Below are 20,270 nucleotides of genomic sequence, written 5' to 3' on the forward strand. Positions count from 1 at the left end.
TCCTGAGCCACAGCCGCCCCTCTAACCAATAACAGTGCAGAGTCAGGCGTCGGTCCAAATTTGGTGATGTCAGTGTTTTCTACCGGGGATGGGAGGGGAGGAAGGGGGCGGGTGCTCAGATCGGTGAACCAATAGGATCACTGCCTGTTTGCGCCCCTCTAGACCGGAAAACACACTGGTTGGGCCAGTCTATCAAATTATTGATTTAGGAATGCAAAATAAATCTCCATGAATTCAATGCTTTTTCGGGTGTGCAATTGATAGAAAATAAGTCATGTAAGTCAGGTAATGTTTTGGTGAATACTGCTGAACAAATCAGACTGGGTCATTCAAAAATGCAATCATTGCCCTGAGGTAATTGGAAATGACTATACGCTATATACTGCCATTAATAACCTATGATGGAATTTTGGCAGCTGAGCACAATTTCAAATGAGTGTTCCCACTTAGTGCTTTAAACGCTTCATGGGGAGCCCTTATTGAGCCCTGAAACCAATGAAAGCACCTAGGGAATTTGTTCTGGGGTGTTTGGGTTTTCTTAAGAATGTATTTCATTTGGTATGCTTTATTATGTAGAAAGACCAGCAAAAAGCAAAAGCAACAGAGAGAACAGGTGAAACGCAGCACGCACCCACGCACGCACGCACGCACGCACGCACGCACGCACACACACACACACACACACACACACACACACACACACACACACACACACACACACACACACACACACACACACACACACACACACGTGTCTGAGCTGGAATCAAAATGGGGACACAGGAGTTGTGTTGTTGAGTTGTGAATGTGAGGTGTAATTTTTGAACAGACATAATCTAAAAATCAATCCATCCATCAATCCATCTTCATCCGCTTATCCGTAGTTGGGTCGCGGGGGCAACAACTCCACAAGAGAGAACTCCACGCCCTGCTGGGGGATCCCGAGGGATTCCAAGGCCAGTGTGGCGATGTAATCCCTCCATCTGGTCCTTGGTCTGCCCTGGGGTCTCCTCCCAGTGGGACGTGTATCGAGGACCTCCCTATAGGGAGACGCTCGAGAGGCATCCTAACCAGATGCCCGAACCACGCTGTCCTCCTTTCTCAAGCGAAAAAGCAGCGACTCTACTCCGAGTCTCTCTCACGTGACTGAACTTCTCACCCTATCAGGGAGATGCCAGCCAGCCGTCGGAGAAAACTCATTTTGGCCGCTTGAATCCGCAACCTTATTCTTCCGGTCATGACCCACACTTCATGACCAATAGGAACAATCTAAAAGTCATAAAACATATATAGAGATATTTTCCCACATGAGCCAGAATGAGTAGTTTTGGAAAATGTAATGTGACATCTTTAACGATATTGAGTTAGTGCTTTTCTGAACAAAGACAGCCTCCCGATGACAGTCAGTGAAAGTGAAATTCATAGTTGAGTGGTTCCCCCGAAAAATTACTTATTTTCTGTGAAGCCTTGAATTCATGGATTTTTAAGGGACTAAGAAGTCACAAAGTTCTTATTGTTTTTGTGGGTTTTTTTCTTCTCCTTCTCCTTCCGCCAAAAATAGCAGTTCTGACTGAACCATGCAGTCGGTTTTCGCGAAACGCGGGAATCTGGTAGAGGGCCATGCCTTTGGCCCATGACCATTGACAAAAGGGTGGCGCTATAGCACTCAATTGAAAATGCAAACTTTGACCACTCATGAACCGTTTGACCGTCTGCAATAAAACTTCGATACACATATGCGTCTCCTCATGTCGAACAACTTTCGTGTTCTGACTTTTGACCTCTGACCTTTAGATCACCCGCCATTTTGAATTATATGAAAAACAGTTAAAATGTATATGCTCCCAGGATCTTTGATCAAAATGCACAAAAACGTCTACACGTGAACTTTGGACCTATAAGCCAATGAAAATTGCTGTTTTGTGAAAATTCTTCTTCTGCCTATAACATGCAGCGTCATATGCTTATGTCACTTTACAGTATAGTAGAAGGTCATGCCAAATAGCACTTACTCCAATAGGCCAATTAGGCGTTATAGCATTTTTTTTTTTAAATGAAACCTTTGAACAGGCATAACTCATGCTTTGTTTGGCCAACATTCATGGCACTTGTTTCCACATGTTCCTTGACTCATGGGGAACACATGTCACTTTGACAAGTAAGTTCCGCCCTCAGATTTTCCGCCATTTTGAGCAGTTTGAAAAATGCTTATACCTGATTTTCTGCCTGGACAAATTTGTGTGAAACGTCCTACACACAATCTATGGACCATTATCTGAAATCCCGGTTGAAGAGAAGTTTGTACATGAAAACATGAACATCGAACACACTGTAGTAATGAACAATGATCCCATAAACCAGGACACACGATTGTTGTCAAAAACACTGAATGATTTTGCTGTTTACAATGAAGTAACTGATTGTCTCCGTGTAGCTCAGTCAGTAGAACTCTTGCCCTTGGACCACAAGGTTGTGTGTTCAAATCTGAGTACTGACAACTCAGCACCATGAGTCTTATTTGTGCATATTGTTCTTATTGCGTATTGTCTTCTTTCTTGGTCCCGCCTTATTGCTGCTTGCAGCTATATTTTGTTTTGTTTTTGTCACATTCCTGAGCCAATAATTTGATGACCGGGTCATCGTAAAGGGTCATCGTAAAAGGTCATCGCACATATATAGCCATCATCACACATCTTATTGAAATCATAACAAATCTATATAATGTGATATATATAAACACAGCTAATATTGCATGTGCAGAGGGTTTTAGCTACAGATTCGGTACAGAATCGGTGGGGATGATGATGAAGACACAAAACATAATTATTTAGTTCTATAAAAGGCAAGGGAAGACTGTTACCCCCATGACCCGACTCCGGATATAAAAGCGATTGAAGATGGATGGCTATACATTAAAAAGCTTAGTGAGCACATGTCAAGTATGTGATAGCTATGAAGGACAACAAAATGTCACCTTAAATAAAAGAATGTAGTCCTACTACAACGTCATTTTTTGAGGGAAATTATATATTTTCCTAAATCAGCTCTTCATGACACTGGCCACCTCTGGTAAAATTGCCTATATCCGTATTGAAATTATCATACTGTTCCCGCCCCAGTAGTATAATGGCTTATATGATCAAGAGTGTGACCTATAGGCCATTTTATGTTGCCTATATACCAAAGACTTGTGACTTAGGCAAAATAATTTGGCCTAATTCAGGTTTAGCAGGTGTTAATGATAAATGTACTGCATGGCTAGCACAAATGACTAGAGTTGTCCCAATACCATTTTTTTCAGACCGAGTATGATTACAAGTACTTCATTTTTAGTACTCGCCGAGTACCGATGCGAGTACCTTATTTTTGTTGAGTAATCACTTATTACCCCCTTTTTCTCATAGATGCAGATGGATGTCCGATCTACACTTGTCAGTTGTCATTTATGCTTGTAGATTGGCTGTTTTTGGCGATTTGCTGCAGTGTTGGGTCAGACTTGCTCCCGTAGCATTCGTTCAGCCTAGTGTCAATATGTTTTGGTACTCGGGTCAAAGTATCGGGGCCGGTTCCGAGTGCGAGTACTTGAGGGTGGTATTGGCCCGAGTAGCCGATACCAGTATCGGTATCGGAACAACTCTACAAATTACCAACCTGTTGCACATGGAAAAGATAAGATATGATGTTTCTCTTAAAGCAACAGTATTTGACAGAATGTGGAAACTGTTTCTTTCTCACCTATCGTTAACGGTATGTAGTACCTGACATGAGTATTATATATTTTTTATTTTCATTTTATAATATTTTGTTGCCTATTATCATTTTCCGTGTGTGTGTGTGTGTGTGTGTGTGTGTGTGTGTGTGTGTGTGTGTGCGTGTGCGTGTGCGTGTGTGGATGTACAGTATGTCTTTCTTGTCTGTAAACCTGAAAATGTAAAAAGAAATTTGTAAAAAAAAGAAAAAAGAAAAAAAGTGATGTAAATTAAGGGCTGCAAGAAATGTGATGGTGTGTGCATTACGAGAAGTGCACATCTTATAGGCCTATCTGTAAAATGATGTATAGTGAGAAAGGGGTGAAATGACTATGTTGTGTCATGGCAGAATTGCATTGATTAGAATCTGTACTATGTGTTGATAATGTGTGTTGGGGGGGGGGGGGGGGGGTCTACCTGCTGCTCGGAATGAGAGTCAGTTTGCGACTGCATAGTGCACCCTTTCGTGTGGTGTTAAATACAGGCAATTTACCAATATTGTTGCCTGTGGATAACAGCGCAAGTGCTGGTAAAATAGACTCTAAATTGAGCAAGAGAGATCTTGATAATTATTTGAACCACTCAGATGCCTTTTTGGGTAATATTAAAGTTCCAAAAGATGTGGTAATGTGTAGAGATATGAACTGTTAAAACCCACTTCATTGTAATGCATTAGGTTCCCTGTACGAATCTATTGTGGAGTCTCTGTGCATCTCCAGCAGGGCTCTCTGTAAACAGAAGGCCAAAGTGTCTAATGCCAAGCCAGGGTGGAATGACCATGTAGAAGAGCTCTCCATCTAGAGGCTAGAAATGCTTTCTCTTTGCCGAGGCAGGCAAGGAGAGACATGGACCTCTGTTTGAAATGAAAAAACGCACTAATGCTGACTTTAAATGTACCCTTCATTTCATCAAAAGGAATGAAAACACTATGAGGTCAGATTATCTGGCAAGGAAGTTGCATAAGAATAATGTTATTGGCCCGGTTTCCCAAAGGACACATGGTGTAAGAGGTATGGTGTTGCACATGTTCAGATGCCCTCTAGGCCGCACACAGAAGCCTGTGAACATAGACATTTCGTGCATAGATGTGCACGGTATGGTAGGCCTCAGGTATACCATTCTGAAATTTAATTTAATAATATTTGGACTGCTGGACAGCTGCCAGTAGGCTCTCTTTACTCTTTTATATCTCTTTACTCTCTCTCTCTCTTTACTCAGAAATATTAAATAACGCATCAATGAGCACAAGAGCTCAATTCGCAGGAATGATCGTGAGTATCCTGTTGCTAAAGTGAGTGGCAAAGCTACGTAGTTTAACATTGTTTAATGAATCAGATGTATGGGCTGGCAGTTTACTTCCAGCACCTCTCTGCGACGACCTATTCAGTGGAAGCTGTTGCAACAGTCTCAGCATGTGTGATCCAAGTTACCCAGAATGAATATAAGCATTAATCAACTGACCACAACTGCTGCATCAACGCTATGGAGGACAAGAGTAGACACTTAAAAACAATCTTCGTACAGCTGTAATGTTGGCGTTGGCGTTGACGTTGATAGGATGTATGGCCTGTCAGATAGGATGTATGGGCTGTCAATAGGAAATTGCATCTAGTTAGCGCCTTGCTGGCTATATGCATATATGGTCAATGGACCAGCATGGAAGCTCCCCTTAAGCATAACATGACATGTAGTAGGCCTACAAATGACCCACCACCACCGATACAGACAAAACGATGTAAATCTGCTTGTAAAGCTGCTTGTCTGGCTGAATTAAATCTGAATAGTAAAGCTATAGACAAATCAATGATAAGGTGGAACAACCCCTAACTTGGGTAAAACAATGTTGATATAGCATTAGCATGCATACAATTTATAATTTAGGCATTTAGCAGACACTCTTAACCCTTGTGTCCGGGTAGCTCAGTCGGTAGAGCTCTCGCCTTTGGATCACAAGTTCATGGGTTCGATCCCCTGGCACCACCAACCTAGCGAATGAGTATCACGGCTTGGTGCAGCAAGTTGTACTGGAAGTACTGGGAGCCGATGGTAGGTGTGGCGCTCCAACTCGGCAATCCATCTCCCAGGGGTCTAGCGCATTGTACTGATACTGACAATAAGCCACTCCCGACCAGAGTGACTTACTATAGAAACATGCAAATAGAAACAGAATGTTTCAATATGTCAGCAAAAAGACATGCATGTTAAACTACCTATAATGACCAAATTACATGTTTACATTTTAAAGAAGGGTAGGCCTACCTCAAATTGCCATGTATTGCTGTAGGCTACACCCCATACATCCAAACACTAGTTTAAACTATGTTAAACTTGATTTGCCACTCCCTTGCGTGTGCAGATTTGGGTCTTTCTGACTCTCTAAGTCTTCAATGAGTCTAACATGTTTAAAATTGAGAGTTACAATGGGTACAAATGATGTACATAACAATATAACAATAATTAATTTTCATATTGTTGTGCCAATTGCACAACAATATGAAAATGAATTATTGTTATATTGTTATACACATCATATTTTTTTTTTCTGTTACTTTGTATAAATGCAATAAGATACTCAAGGCTCCGCACTATATCATGGTTATAGGCACAGTTAAGTGCCTTAAGGGCTGAATGGAGGTCCGCTAACCATTAACCAACCAGTAATACCAGTTGTTCCAGTTGGCATGGGTTAGGGTGGCATGTCCCACCCCGGCATGTCCCACCCCCCACTCTGATTGGTCTCATCAGGCCCAATCAGTGCATATTTAGCAGAGCCCTGCTTTGTTTAGTCACACTTTAATCCAGGTGTAACTTGGTGAGAGCTGAACTCCTCTCTTCTAGGTAGACAGGTATCTAGTTTTTGGACGAGCAGTGAGGGTGCAGTCAACCAAACAGTTGTGCAGTTTCCGCCTATTGTTGGCTTATTTGGATCAAGAACACAGAGAGCTGACAATATGGCTTACTATATGGCTTTACTGCAAACATTGAATTCCTTGGTAAACAAGCAACTATCTACAGCTGCTGTCCACGAGATACTTGGGATTGTTGGAAAAATTATAACGGAGTACGAGGACCAAGCTTTCGAGAGCTTTCGGCAAGGGATTGACCGCCAAGGTCGCCAACAACCAGACGCTGAATTACACAGAGCAGGTTGGTAAAATCTCTTCAAACCTACGGTAAAATAGTTGATAATACTGGTCTGAATACAACATTGTGTAAAAATAATAATGTCTTTGATAAACCAAACCAAAGTGCATGTTCTTTATAATCTGATCTAGTAGATCAGAACATTGGCCAAATCAATTGACTTGCAAACACAATGGAAACTCTGTTTTAGGTCACATTCCCACCTAATACTTCGGTAGACTCGATGCGAATGGGAGGAGAATTGGGACTTCTTGCATATTTAATTTACTGCGGTTTGCCTTCACACTGTCATCCGAAGCTATGGAAACGCAGCAGGGGGACCTTTATCAATGTGTTCGATTCATAAACTATAGCCTACACAGTGAAATATTATGGTGATCAAAATTGATTCAAATTATACTCATAACGTGCATGTGTCGTGCCGTCTGGGACTGGACCCACCCCTCTCTCTCTCTCTCTCTCTCTCTCTCTCTCTCTATACGCACGCAGCCACGCACTGTTCTTTTGGGCATGGAAGGAACGGCGCTGAGCGCACTGATATAACAGACAGCAGCGCAAAATGTTTACAAGTTTATCGAGATGAAAGTCCCTACTCCCCACACAGTGACAGCACTCCATGTGTACGGCACGCACAGACAGACAGACAGAATATTCTGTAGTGTAGGCTATAATACACTGCAGTGTTTGTATATGGGTTTCCTTAAGCAATTGATTAATGTACTCGTCCTAATTTAATTTCGATCATGGCTTCAGTCTCCTCATTCGACCACGTCTATCCACGTTAACGGGACATCTTTGCGCTGCGTAAAATATGCCTTCTCCGTCTCCAACTGTGTTCAGCTCCTCACCCGCCACATTGTTTGCTTCATTTCCTTTATTTACTGCGGATTGCATTCACACCTGCACCGAATCGTAATCAAGTGCGATTGGAAGCGAAGTGAAACCCCCGTTTTTGCTCGGAGTAGAATGCGGTTCTTTGATACGCATTAGGATTCAAATGAGCCTTCACACCTGGCAAACGAAGTGCACTTTCTGACAATGCGCAGCAGGATTCGTTTTAATCGCAGCAAAGCTTTCTGGTGTGAATGTCACCTTACTCTCTTCCCATCTTTTGTCTAGATTTCTTCCACCTCGCTGGGTTACAGGAGGTTTACCCTGAACAGCATAGCTCCAGTCTGGTGCAGGAGGCACCAGAGCATCCACAAATTAAAGATGAACAGGAGGACGTACCCCAAAGACCAGAGTATGCTGATGGGTCACTACATACATTACTAGCAGTGAAGAGTGAAGATGATGATGAAAACATCTCCAGAGCGACAGAGCCTCTAGCCAGCACCCCAGTCGAACACACAGAAAGATCAGCTGATGTAGAGAACAGTGGATTATTACTGCCATCTACTGGTCTAAATGTCACCTATTTAATCTTTTCTGAATCTGACACTGAGGACAGTGATGATTGGGAGGAGAATAGGGAAGACCACTCCGATTTAAACATACCGAAAGCACACAAGACACATGTGGAAGACAAACAATTGTCTTTGAGCCACAGGCAGTTGTGCATTAGTTGTCCATTGTGTGGCAAGGGCTTTAAGTTCTATAGTAGCTTGAGGAGACACATGATGCTTCACGGAGGGAAAGGGCCATTTAGTTGTACTCTTTGTGATAAAAGCTTCACTTTTAACATACAGCTTTAGGCACACATGGTGGTTCATTCAGGTGGAAAGCACTATAGCTGTACAGTCTGTGGCAAAGGCTATAATCGTAATGGTAATCTGAAGGTGCACATGATGATTCATACAGGAGAAAGGCCCTATAGTTGTACAGTCTGTGGGAAATGTTTTAACGAAAAGGGTAGCCTGAATAGACACATGAGGATTCATGCATGGAATACTACTTTAGTTGTCCCTATTGCAAATGTTTAGGTCAAATGAATAATCTACAAAACATGATGATTCAGACCAATACAATAATTTACAGTTGTAAATTAAGTATTTGCCACAACTGTAGTAATAATGAACAGTCAAAGGAATTTGTTAATTGCACTGTAAAACAAGTATTTTATTTTTTACAGAACACATTTTCTGAAGTAGGCCTATAATATCACACAGAATGGTCATTTATTCTATACATCACTCTTTGTGATCATTTCAGATGACTAAATAAAATCAACAACATGTATTCTTCTGTTTGTAATTATTTCCCAAACCTCTAATATAACTGATCTAATATAAAAGAAGGTTTGTACAGTGAAACTGCAACATTTTATATTTATAATATTTTAAAACTTTAACCATTCACCAGTCAGAAAAATAATGTGCGTAATGATGGTGTGTTCATCTCAATTGAACACATGAAAAGACAAGCTGATGTAGAAAACAGTGGATTACTTCATCAATCTACTGGTCTACATGCCCTCTCTTCACATTGTTCTGAATCTGACACAGAAGACAGTGATGAGTGGGAGGAGAATAGGGAAGACCATCCAGATTTAAACATACTGAAATCACACAAAGCTCAAGTGGTAGAAGAAAGATTGCATTTCAGCCACAAATCATCCAAGAAACTATCACAACAAAGTCACAATGGGGAAAACCCCTTTAGCTGTAACGTTTGTTACAAGGGCTTTAATTTTAAGTGTAACTTGACTACACACATGATAATTCATACAGGGGAAAGGCCATATTGTTGCACAGTTTGCAAGAAAGGCTTTGTTCAAAAGGGCGATCTGAAAAAACACACCATGATTCATACAGGGCCCTACAGTTGCAAAGTTTGCAGCAAAGGCTTCAATCTTAATGGAAATCTGAAGAAACACATGATGATTCATACAGGGGTAAAGCCATATAGTTGCACAGTTTGTAGAAAATGTTTTAATCAAATGGGTCACCTGAAAAGCCACATGCGGATTCATACAAGGGAACCCCTTTAGTTGTGCAGAACAACGTTTTTGGTCAAATGAATAATTTGGTCAAATGAATCATTTGATACTATAGCACAGCATGAAGGCACTTTATGAAACAATATGTTATACTTATGCCATAATACAAGGAACAATAATGCATATATACACACTCCACTAATTGTTTGGTATATTGTCAACATTATTCTAATGACTGTTGCTGCCACACAGCAGTGTTATCATTATTTAGTAGTACTTACTGACTGAATTGCATATCAATGGTAAACCTATAGACCAAACAATTGCAATGACCACCACCGATACAGACAAAACTATGTAAATCTGCTTGTAAAGCTGCTTGTCTGGCTGAATTAAATCTGAACAGTAAAGCTATAGACAAATCAATGATAAGGTGGAACAACCCCTAACTTGGGTAAAACAATGTTGATATAGCATTAGCATGCATACAATTTATAATTTAGGCATTTAGCAGACACTCTTAACCCTCTTAACCCTTGTGTCCGGGTAGCTCAGTCGGTAGAGCTCTCGCCTTTGGACCACAAGTTCATGGGTTCGATCCCCTGGCACCACCAACCTAGCGAATGAGTATCACGGCTTGGTGCAGAAAGTTGTGCTGGAAGTACTGGGAGCCGATGGTAGGTGTGGCGCTCCAACTTGGCAATCCATCTCCCAGGGGTCTAGCGCATTGTACTGATACTGACAATAAGCCACTCCCGACCAGAGCGACTTAAGAAACATGCAAATAGAAACAGAATGTTTCAATATGTCAGCAAAAAGACATGCATGTTAAACTACCTATAATGACCAAATTACATGTTTATATTTTAAAGAAGGGTAGGCCTACCTCAAATTGCCATGTATTGCTGTAGGCTACACCCCATACATCCAAACACTAGTTTAAACTATGTTAAACTTGATTTTCCACTCCCTTGCGTGTGCAGATTTGGGTCTTTCTGACTCTCTAAGTCTTCAATGAGTCTAACATGTTTAAAATTGAGAGTTACAATGGGTACAAATGATGTACATAATAACAATAATTAATTTTCATATTGTTGTGCAATTGGTGCAAAGTAAACATACTTTGCACCAATTGCACAACAATATGAAAATGAATTATTGTTATATTGTTATACACATCATATTTTTTTTTCTGTTACTTTGTATAAATGCAATAAGATACTCAAGGCTCCGCACTATATCATGGTTATAGGCACAGTTAAGTGCCTTAAGGGCTGAATGGAGGTCCGCTAACCATTAACCAACCAGTAATACTCTTAAGTAAACTTTGCTATTTTTCCCCTCCAAACCGATTCTGTAGCTGAGTAAGCCTCACTCACCACTCACTGTGCTGGGAAGTGACGATGCCAGCAGCCAGGCTGCAGCACAGCGCAAATCAGTGTGACATGCTTGTTAAGAGCAACACACACACGCACGCACGCACGCGCACGCACGCGCACACACACACACACACACACACACACACACACACACACACACACACACACACACACACACACACACACACACACACACAGTAAAGTGATTAGATATATAATTGAATGAATTCAGGTCTGCAAAGAATGCATAATTCTCAGATAAAATGTGCTTGTATATGTGAATATGGAAGGAGAGCACTATGGAAATACGTATGGAAAGGCCACCCTAAATCTTTAATTTTGCATAAGTGTCAGTTTGACCCCAACAAAGCCCCCACACACGTACAGTAGCCTACGCCCATGCTATGTTGGATCCTCCAGGGATCCAATTAGAGTTGTCCCGGGCCTTTCCGATACCAGTATCGGAAAAACTGCCGATACTGCCTAAAACTGTGGAGGAAAAAGTTCTCAAATTCTTTACTTCAGTAAAAGTGTCAATACTGCAATGTAGGCATACTCCGTACTTGGGTGAAAGTACAAAAGTATTGGTGTCAAAATATGATTAAGGTACTACAGTAAACTTCTGCAGTCTGAAGAAGAGCCTTGTGCTCAAAACGTCACAGGTATAGGCCTATAGGTCATTTGGTGCAATAAAAAGCATCTGGCGCATTGCAGCCCTCAGTGTGTGCGCATTTTATTTTGTTCTTTCTTACAGAACAGTAAAAGTAATCATTATGCAGAATGTCCCATTTCACAAGTTTTTCAAATGTATTAAATTCTTTTGAAAATGTAGATCAGCTATTTTCAAATGGCCAAAGTGCATAGGGCTGAAGTGGTATATGTTATATATTGTTATATATATATGAATCAAAATCTACAAGAAGTAGGTCGTGAGTGGTTTATTGTCACAATGTAACATGCAGAAGTCTATCCCTGTTACAATTCGCTAGACCCCTGGGAGATGGATTGCTGAAGTGGAGCGCCACATCTACCATCAGCTCCCAGTACTTCCCGCAAGACTTGCTGCACCCAGCCATGCTACTCATACACTGACACCACGGCGCGTAATCAGCACCTCAAACTGTGACTCCGCCCACCCCCTGGGGAAGTTGTGATTTGTGCTCGTTCACTGCAATGCAATTTGCGGCATTTTCAAAACAATATTGAGCAGAGTAGCGATTATCAAACGTATTTGCAATGCCATACGTTGAAAGATCTGTTGCCCGTGGACAAGGCACGCTACCTCCGCAAGTTAGATAGCATCGGCATAGATGTTTGTCCGTTCCCATTAAGGTTTGGACCAAGTTGCATTGGCAGCCATAGAAAATTCTTACCCCAGGCTAAAACCGGATGTGGCGTTTTTGGGCGTTCCTGTCTAGCGTGGTGTCAGTGTATACACTGAGTTGGCGGTGCTCAGGATCAAACCCATGAACTTGTGGTCCAAAGGCGAGAGCTCTACCGACTGAGCTACCCGGACACAAACACTACTTATTTTTGACACTAGTTATTTTTGACACACAGCATGTCCTGTCATCGCCTCATGATGCTGTCCTCTCCACAATTTCATGATGGGCTAATTGTGGCTCTATCAGCTGTCAGCCGGTGTAATCGTCAGGCAGTAATGACCACGTCAACTTCGGTATAGCCACTACCTTACCGTCACCATTTTCCCCTCCTGCTGTACTAAATGGCGTAAATCAATTCTACACTAGAGCAGATGCTTTGGATCACTCAGGAAGATGGGTCGTGTAATAGGGCTGTAGTAGGCAATCATCGTCATTTGACGTGATGACACATTTATTCAGGAAATGGTAAAAGGAATTACACTGGAAACCAGACAAATGTGCCACAGGAGGAAAAAAAAGTCACTGCAGAGATTGGTCTCGTACTCAGCAGTTTGAATTACATTTCGCTTTTTGCTGTGACGTTGGAATCCCTTATAAATAATTCTTCCACAAATGGCATATTTACAGAGCGCCTTTATCCAAGGCACTTTTACATAGATTCATACACCGATGGCTAACTCTGGAGGAGCCCAGGATCAAACTGGGAACCTTCCTCTTCCTAAGCGGCCACTCCCACATACATATATATAATTTTTTTATTATTATTTTGCTGGCTGAACTTAATTTTCTTCACAATCTTCTTCACCGACACGCCATAACATGTGCCGTATTTTCCAACGACATAGTATATGTACTACTATACTGCTGGTTATAAGCAGAGTACATGCAAAAGGTGTCACAAAGTAACAAAAAGGCACACACATCCTGTCCTGTTAGGCTGGATGCTGGATCAAAACTTAAACATATAAGATAGCAATAAAATCTGCACACCAGAATGATGATCCTCTCATGGGTAGTTTTTTTGTGACGTGAAATGTTACCACACGTTATCATGCAAAAGTAGCAGCAATATGTACAAGCTCACAACGTGTAGATATGTGACGAATTGTGAGCTTGAAAATGTGCTATTTTTTTGCAAATTTTGAAAGTTTTGAAAGTGTGCCTGTCGGTTTTATGAATTTTTAACAAAATAATATTAAATTGTAGGCTATTTACAGGTTCTTCTTCAATGTAGGGGTGCCCTAGGTAGAAAAAATATTAAATTAAAAACTATATTTAACACAAATCACAAAACTCCTCTTTTTGGCAAATGCCACTTGAATTAAGGTTAACTTGATTGATTGACATCAAGAAGGGCCTGTCAACTTCCTTCATGGCTTCAATAGTAGGCAAACCCACAAGGCAATGCTTTTTCAAGAGTGTTGTGCGCAAGGGGCAAATGCCCCATTCCAAGGGCATCAAAACAAAATTAAATTAAATTAAACAAAAATAAAATGATTCACAGGGGCCACCCAGAGCACTGATAATTCCAACAGTTAGTTTTCACTGGGCAATATTGAAGTAAAAGAATATATAAAGAACATCCCATGAAAGACACAGCTAACCGTCAGCTAATGCAAAAAAAAAAAAAAAAGCCCATCCATTCATGAGTTGTCCTGACTGAACTGTTACTTTTCAGGATTCAAATTGAAAAGTAGCAGATCTACAAGCTCCGAGCTTGCGGATCTGCTACTTTTGATGGACATTGTTGTATTATTATGTAGACCTGACCCCAGGAAGAGCACAGCTAATGGGGATCCTATAAACAAATAAATACATTAGATCAACTGGCTGGCACTGGCCCCATTACTCACAGAAGAATCACACCAGCTAAATAATGCCATTAACAGCAGCAGCAGCAGCAGCAGCAGCAACAACAACAACAACAACAACAACAACAACAACAACAACAACAACAACAACAACAACAACAACAACAACAACAACAACAACAACAAAGGGATTTAAGAGAGGATCATCAAATGTTAGGAAATGCCAGTCGAAAGAAGTAATTCTAATTGATTCACTGTGTTGTGTAGCTCCATATTTAAATTACAGTTTAGATTGTATTTTTAAATCTCTGTGACTACATTTAAAATGTAAAAAAGTTGAGAATCATGCACTGCCTTAGGCAATATCCTTGAAAGAAAAAAAGAGCCCGGCTCATAACCTCATATGAGACATGATGAGACTTAATGAAAGTTAAGTTCCTTTGGCCTTTGACCTTGTAGGATGACATGTATTATGCATGTCTTCTTATCCAATGGCCTGTTTGTCAAAGCACAACCACAGAATCTGAATATTTTGTTCAAATTCAAGATCTACAAGCTTGCAATATGTTGCATTGGCACGTTGTGGCTTGAAGTATTTTCATGTATTTTGTGCACCCCAGGCTATACCACATTTAAAACATAATTCTAATATGCCTGTGTTCACTTACGGGCTTGTGTATTGAATGGAGAGAGAAGAAAAATAGTGTCCCATCTCTGCAATTAGGCTATGTTTCATTGATCATCGATCGAGTGCAGTCTAATAAAAAGGACAGTGCATGATGCACAGTATTTGTTCTCACAAATAATGGGTCTCAGAGGAATACTGCACATTAACTTCATGCCCATAATCATAATGCATTGCAATTGAATAGACGTGTTTTCACGGCAGCCAGGCCCAGGTACCAATCAGTCCAATCAAGTATGACTTGTTTCAGAGCCAGACTCCATGATGGAAAAAGTTCGCTGGGTCTCACTCTCAGGTCCTCATTCCTTGCTCCTTCCTTACTCAAATTTGATTGACTAGATCAGTGGTTCCCAAAGTGGCCCCCAGGGGGTCCCCCAGGGAGTTCCAGGGAGTCCCCAGCTAGATGATAGTTTGGAACCAAATGGACCCTCATGGGTCTGTACGTCAGAGAGTGTAGTTAAATTAACATTGATTGGGGGTCCCAGAGATAGAAATGCCATTAAATGGGGGACCGTAGACTAATGCATGTCAAACTTGGGGTCCTTGAAATTAAACGGTTTGAGAATCACTGCTGAAGCCGTAAAAATCTTCTCTTATGGTGGTCCCTGGCATATCTTTTCTAATGGGGGTCCGCGGGCTAATTAGTGCCAATTTGGAGGTCCTTGACATGGAAAAGTTTGGGAACCACTGGACTAGATCACTTGACGTGCTCCGTGGGGCGAGCGTCTAGCAACCTATACGGACCCTGGACTTGAATCATTTCCCCCCGAGTTTGTGAATAGAATCCGCCCGGATGGGCTTAACTCTGCTTTGTCTCTCCTTGCTGTGCATTGGCTCACACCACACTCGAGTCATAACAATTCTAGGCTTAAAATAATTTATATAAATATTTTTTGTAAATCTCTATGGGAAACATGAATTGGAGATTTTTCAGTGGAACCAGAAAACCCTATAGCCAGAGCCATAGAGTAAGACAGAGTTACGCAAACTCTGTTCACTTCATGGGGCCAGTCCAATGGCGGCGGCTCTTCTACACAGACTTCTATTGGTTTGTCTCTATTTGAAGGCTTCAAATAGGGACAACTGGAAGTTTAAAGGCTCATACATAGTCTGGAGTTTCGGTGGTGAGGTGACCACCGAACTACAACATGACGTCACGAGCCTCGGTGAAGAGCAAACCACCGCCCCAGCCCTTCTCTCTGTTTTTACTCACACCACTCAACGTTATTTCAGCTCCGGTGGTCAGCTCACCACAGGAGCGGTGGTCACCTCACCACCGAAAATCCAGACTATGAATGAGCCTCAAGAATGCATTGGAGTTTATGGGCTCGCACGAGTACATGAACCACTTGGCCGGGCTGTTTTCTGCCCCCTCAATATCGCAACTCTTCTATTAGATGGCTCTGGCCAGCACATCTGAGTGCTGCACATCATGCATGCACATCATGCATGCACGCTGCATTCCTGCTCAAAGGAGCAAGGAAATAGGATTAGGAGGCATAGGAGATATAGGAGTGAGGAAACAAAAAAGTGTGTCCTACCAGGAAGACAGCATGACACATGATTACACCCGCCCCGCCAGCTGGCACGGTGGCACCACCACCCATGCACCACGTGGGCCCAGGATTCAGTTTGGAATTCAGGCTACAGTTTGGGAATCGCTGGGCCAGAGGGATGAGCATGTGGTAAAGAAATTGGTGCTTTTGTCAGCCGCTTCCACATTTCTTTGCTAACCTCCCTCACTAATAGTGTGGTACGAGGCGTCAAAAAAAAGGCTCCCGTAGGATTTTTGTGCTAAAATTGATTTTTTGCAGATCTTGGTTCTATAGAGTCCAAACTATGAGAAAATGATGGGGTTCAAATTTACCCGACCCCCACCCCGTTTCTGGGGGGGTCATCTATTTGGGACCTCCCAGAACAGTATGCCAGCCAGTTAATGTCTGATTTTCATAATATTAGAATTGTTTTGTATGTTTTAAAACATTCTGAGTTGATTTCTTAAACTTTTAAAGTGGTCAGAATTTTGACTTTTGGTAGGGGTGTTTCCTCACCTGGGACCTCCCGGACTGACCCCTGGGCCTATCCCAGTTCTCATTACATTCTTCGCTCTGCTCCTGATTATAAATGAAGCATAAAAGTATTTGTAGCTGGGCTCTGATATCAAAAAATAGTAGTAGCCAATACCAGGGGTCTTCCACAGGGGGCCCATGACCCCTAGGGGGTCCTCAGAGTTACTACATGGGCCCACCAAATCATTGTGGGATAGGAACTTCTTTTTTTTTTCTTTTTTTTTTTCTTTTTTACATTAAACCACTTGAACCATAGCATCCCTTTTCCAAGGAGAACTGATGCCAGTCTATCTTGCCCAAATGAATGCTCTTGAACAGGATGACCCAGAAACATGGAACGCACTGAAGTCAGGTGAATTTGTGGTGGCAAGTTCAGAGATACTGTTCATTCATCTCTTCACGGATCAAGCCCTTGAGCAGGCAATCAAGAAGCTAAAGGGACATGGTGGGATGGTTGGACTCAGTAGAGATGAAGCAGCTCTGGACCGACTAGTCACTACCACACCTCATCTTTCTGGTCTAGTGAATCAGTACCTCAACAGCTTCCCAAAAGCTTCCAGGTCTTCAAGGAAAGAACATTATCAGCTCTCAGGAGAGATTGCATTGAGGTCAAGAGAAAATGCTCTCAAGCAATGTAAATTGATTGAGTTGCACTGTGGAGGCAATCCGTTCAAAGAGAACACACCATTGAAGAGTCTGGTTTCATCAGCGCTTGTGTCAGATGGGGCAAAAAATGACATTCTTCATTTTGCAGATAAGGGCCAGAAGCGCTTTGAGGAGTTTGTTTCTGAACGATTGATCTCTACATCAAGTCTCTCAGTGTGGGACAAAATGACAAAACTCAAGTTGAAGACCTTTTCAAATTGGATGGAAAAAACTAAAGTACGTATCGGAGACAAAGTCATAAAGTTGCGTGAGGAACGTCAACTACTGGGACGATTTTTATTCATCCAAGGCAGCCGACCAACTTTAGTTCCTAAACTTGAGGAGACAATTGGTGAATATGAGATGTCAATAGTTCCCCGTTCTCCGTGTGCTGTTGATGGAACCCTGTATATTCCCACAGACAAAGCCAGTCTGATGCACGCAGTAGAAGATGCCAAGGCAGAGCCTCTTGACGTTGTCCCAGAGCCTGATCTGTTGCAGGAAGATCTTCCAGGTATCCCACAGCCTGTCAAAGTTCTGATAGTTGACGCCATGGGTGTGCTTCAGAGCATGAAGAAGACACCAACCATGCTGAAGCTGACAGATCTTCAGGATGCATTCAACAAACGCATCAAAATGATGACGGCTGGCTATGATGAGGGACGCATTGTCTTTGATCGGTACATGGATCAGTCTTTAAAGAATAAGACTCGACAGAAGAGAGCAACTTCATCTGTAGAATACGAAATCCATCCAGAGATGAAGCTCACCATGTCCATCAAGGAACTCCTGTCTGCATCATCAACCAAGAGGAAGCTGACATGTGTGTTAGGCCAGGGACTGCTTGAGTATTTCTCAAGGGACAGCTCTTTCACGCTGGTTGTCATATATGATAACTTAATCAAGGGACGTGATTTTGAGGAGGTGCACACACATGAAGAGGCTGATACCCTGATTCCTCATCAAGTCCTTGCCTCTGCTGCTAATGGTGCTTTGCGAGACATATGTGTTTGGTCACCCGACACTGATGTTCTCCTGCTGTTACTTGACTTGGTGTCTTGTGAATGCATTGCAGCTCCAACGTCTCTGACATTTTCAACAGGCAAAGGTACAAACAAAAGGGAAATAGATATATTTGAACGAGTTCAAGTTCTTGGACGTCACAAATGTCAAGGATTCCTGGGCCTACACAATTTTTCTGGTGCTGACTGGGGAGGAAAATGTGTTGGAATCTCCAAGAAGACATGGGTCAATGCCTACTTGAGGCTTGATGATGATGATCCTGCCATTAACTGCTTCAAGGACCTTGGAAAGGGTTCCATTCCTCCTGAGCTTGTTAACGGCAAGCTTCCATCACCATTGGAGTCATTGGAGCATTTTGCATGCCGTGTTTACAGTCCAAAAGGTCCAACAACCTTGCCATTACTCAGATGGGAACTATTTCGGTCAAAGAACTTGGAGGGTGAGATGCTACCTGCCAACTACGTCACAATGCGGGATAAGTCATACCTGACAAATTGCCCTGAGCTTCCACCAATCGAACAAAATGGATGGAATTCAGATAGTGGAGGGTATGTTCCAGTCAGGTGTCTTGCCCTCCCTGCTCCAAAGGCAGTACTTGAGCTCATCAAATGTGGTTGCAAAGCAGGTTGCAAGGGACGGTGCAGCTGCTCAAACAATAACCTGCCTTGCACTCCTCTCTGCAAATGCTATGGTGGAGACTGTGTCAACACTATTAGGGAGGACATTCAAGATGATGATGACGAAGATGAATAGATCCTGCAAATAATGTATTGTAGGCATTGTATTGTTGACCATGGGCTCTTTAAGAGGATAGGTGTGTGCGTGACTGCGTGTTGTTGTTAGTGTGAGTGCAGTGTGTGAAATAAATGGACACGTTCTGCATGCATAAAGTGAGAAGTTGCAATACCTTTATTCCCTGCAGTAACACCTGTCAACCATAATGGTAGAATACTAATAAACTATCAAAGTACTTTACATAAACGCAAGATATTCTAATAATAATATTCGAAATACTTGCAAATCACATACATGGGTGCAAGAATAGGGGATAAACTGGTCCCGGACCCCCTGTGGAAGACCCCTGGTATTAGCTACTACTCATTTTTGTAATCAGTGCCCAGCTACAAAAACTTTTAATGCTTATATTATTATCTAATTTGACATGTTCTGGAACAGGAGCAGAGCAAGGAATGTAATGAGTACTGAGATGAGTCCGGGGGGTCCCGGGTGAAGAAAGACCCCAACCAAAAGTCAGAAAAGATTATTCTGGCTACTTTCAAAGTGTAAGAAATCAACTCAGAATATTTAAAAACCTATAAAACAACACTAATATTATGAAAATCGGACATTAATTGTCTGGCGTACTATTATGGGAGGTCCCAAAATATATGACCCCCAAAAAAGGGGTGGGGGTCGGGAAAATTTGAACCCCATCTTTTTCTTACAGTTTGGTCCCTATGAAAGCCAAAAAAGCAAAAAAATCACTTTTAGCAAAAAAATCC

Source organism: Electrona antarctica (assembly GCF_951216825.1).
Source record: "Electrona antarctica genome assembly, chromosome: 7".
NCBI lineage: Eukaryota > Metazoa > Chordata > Actinopteri > Myctophiformes > Myctophidae > Electrona > Electrona antarctica.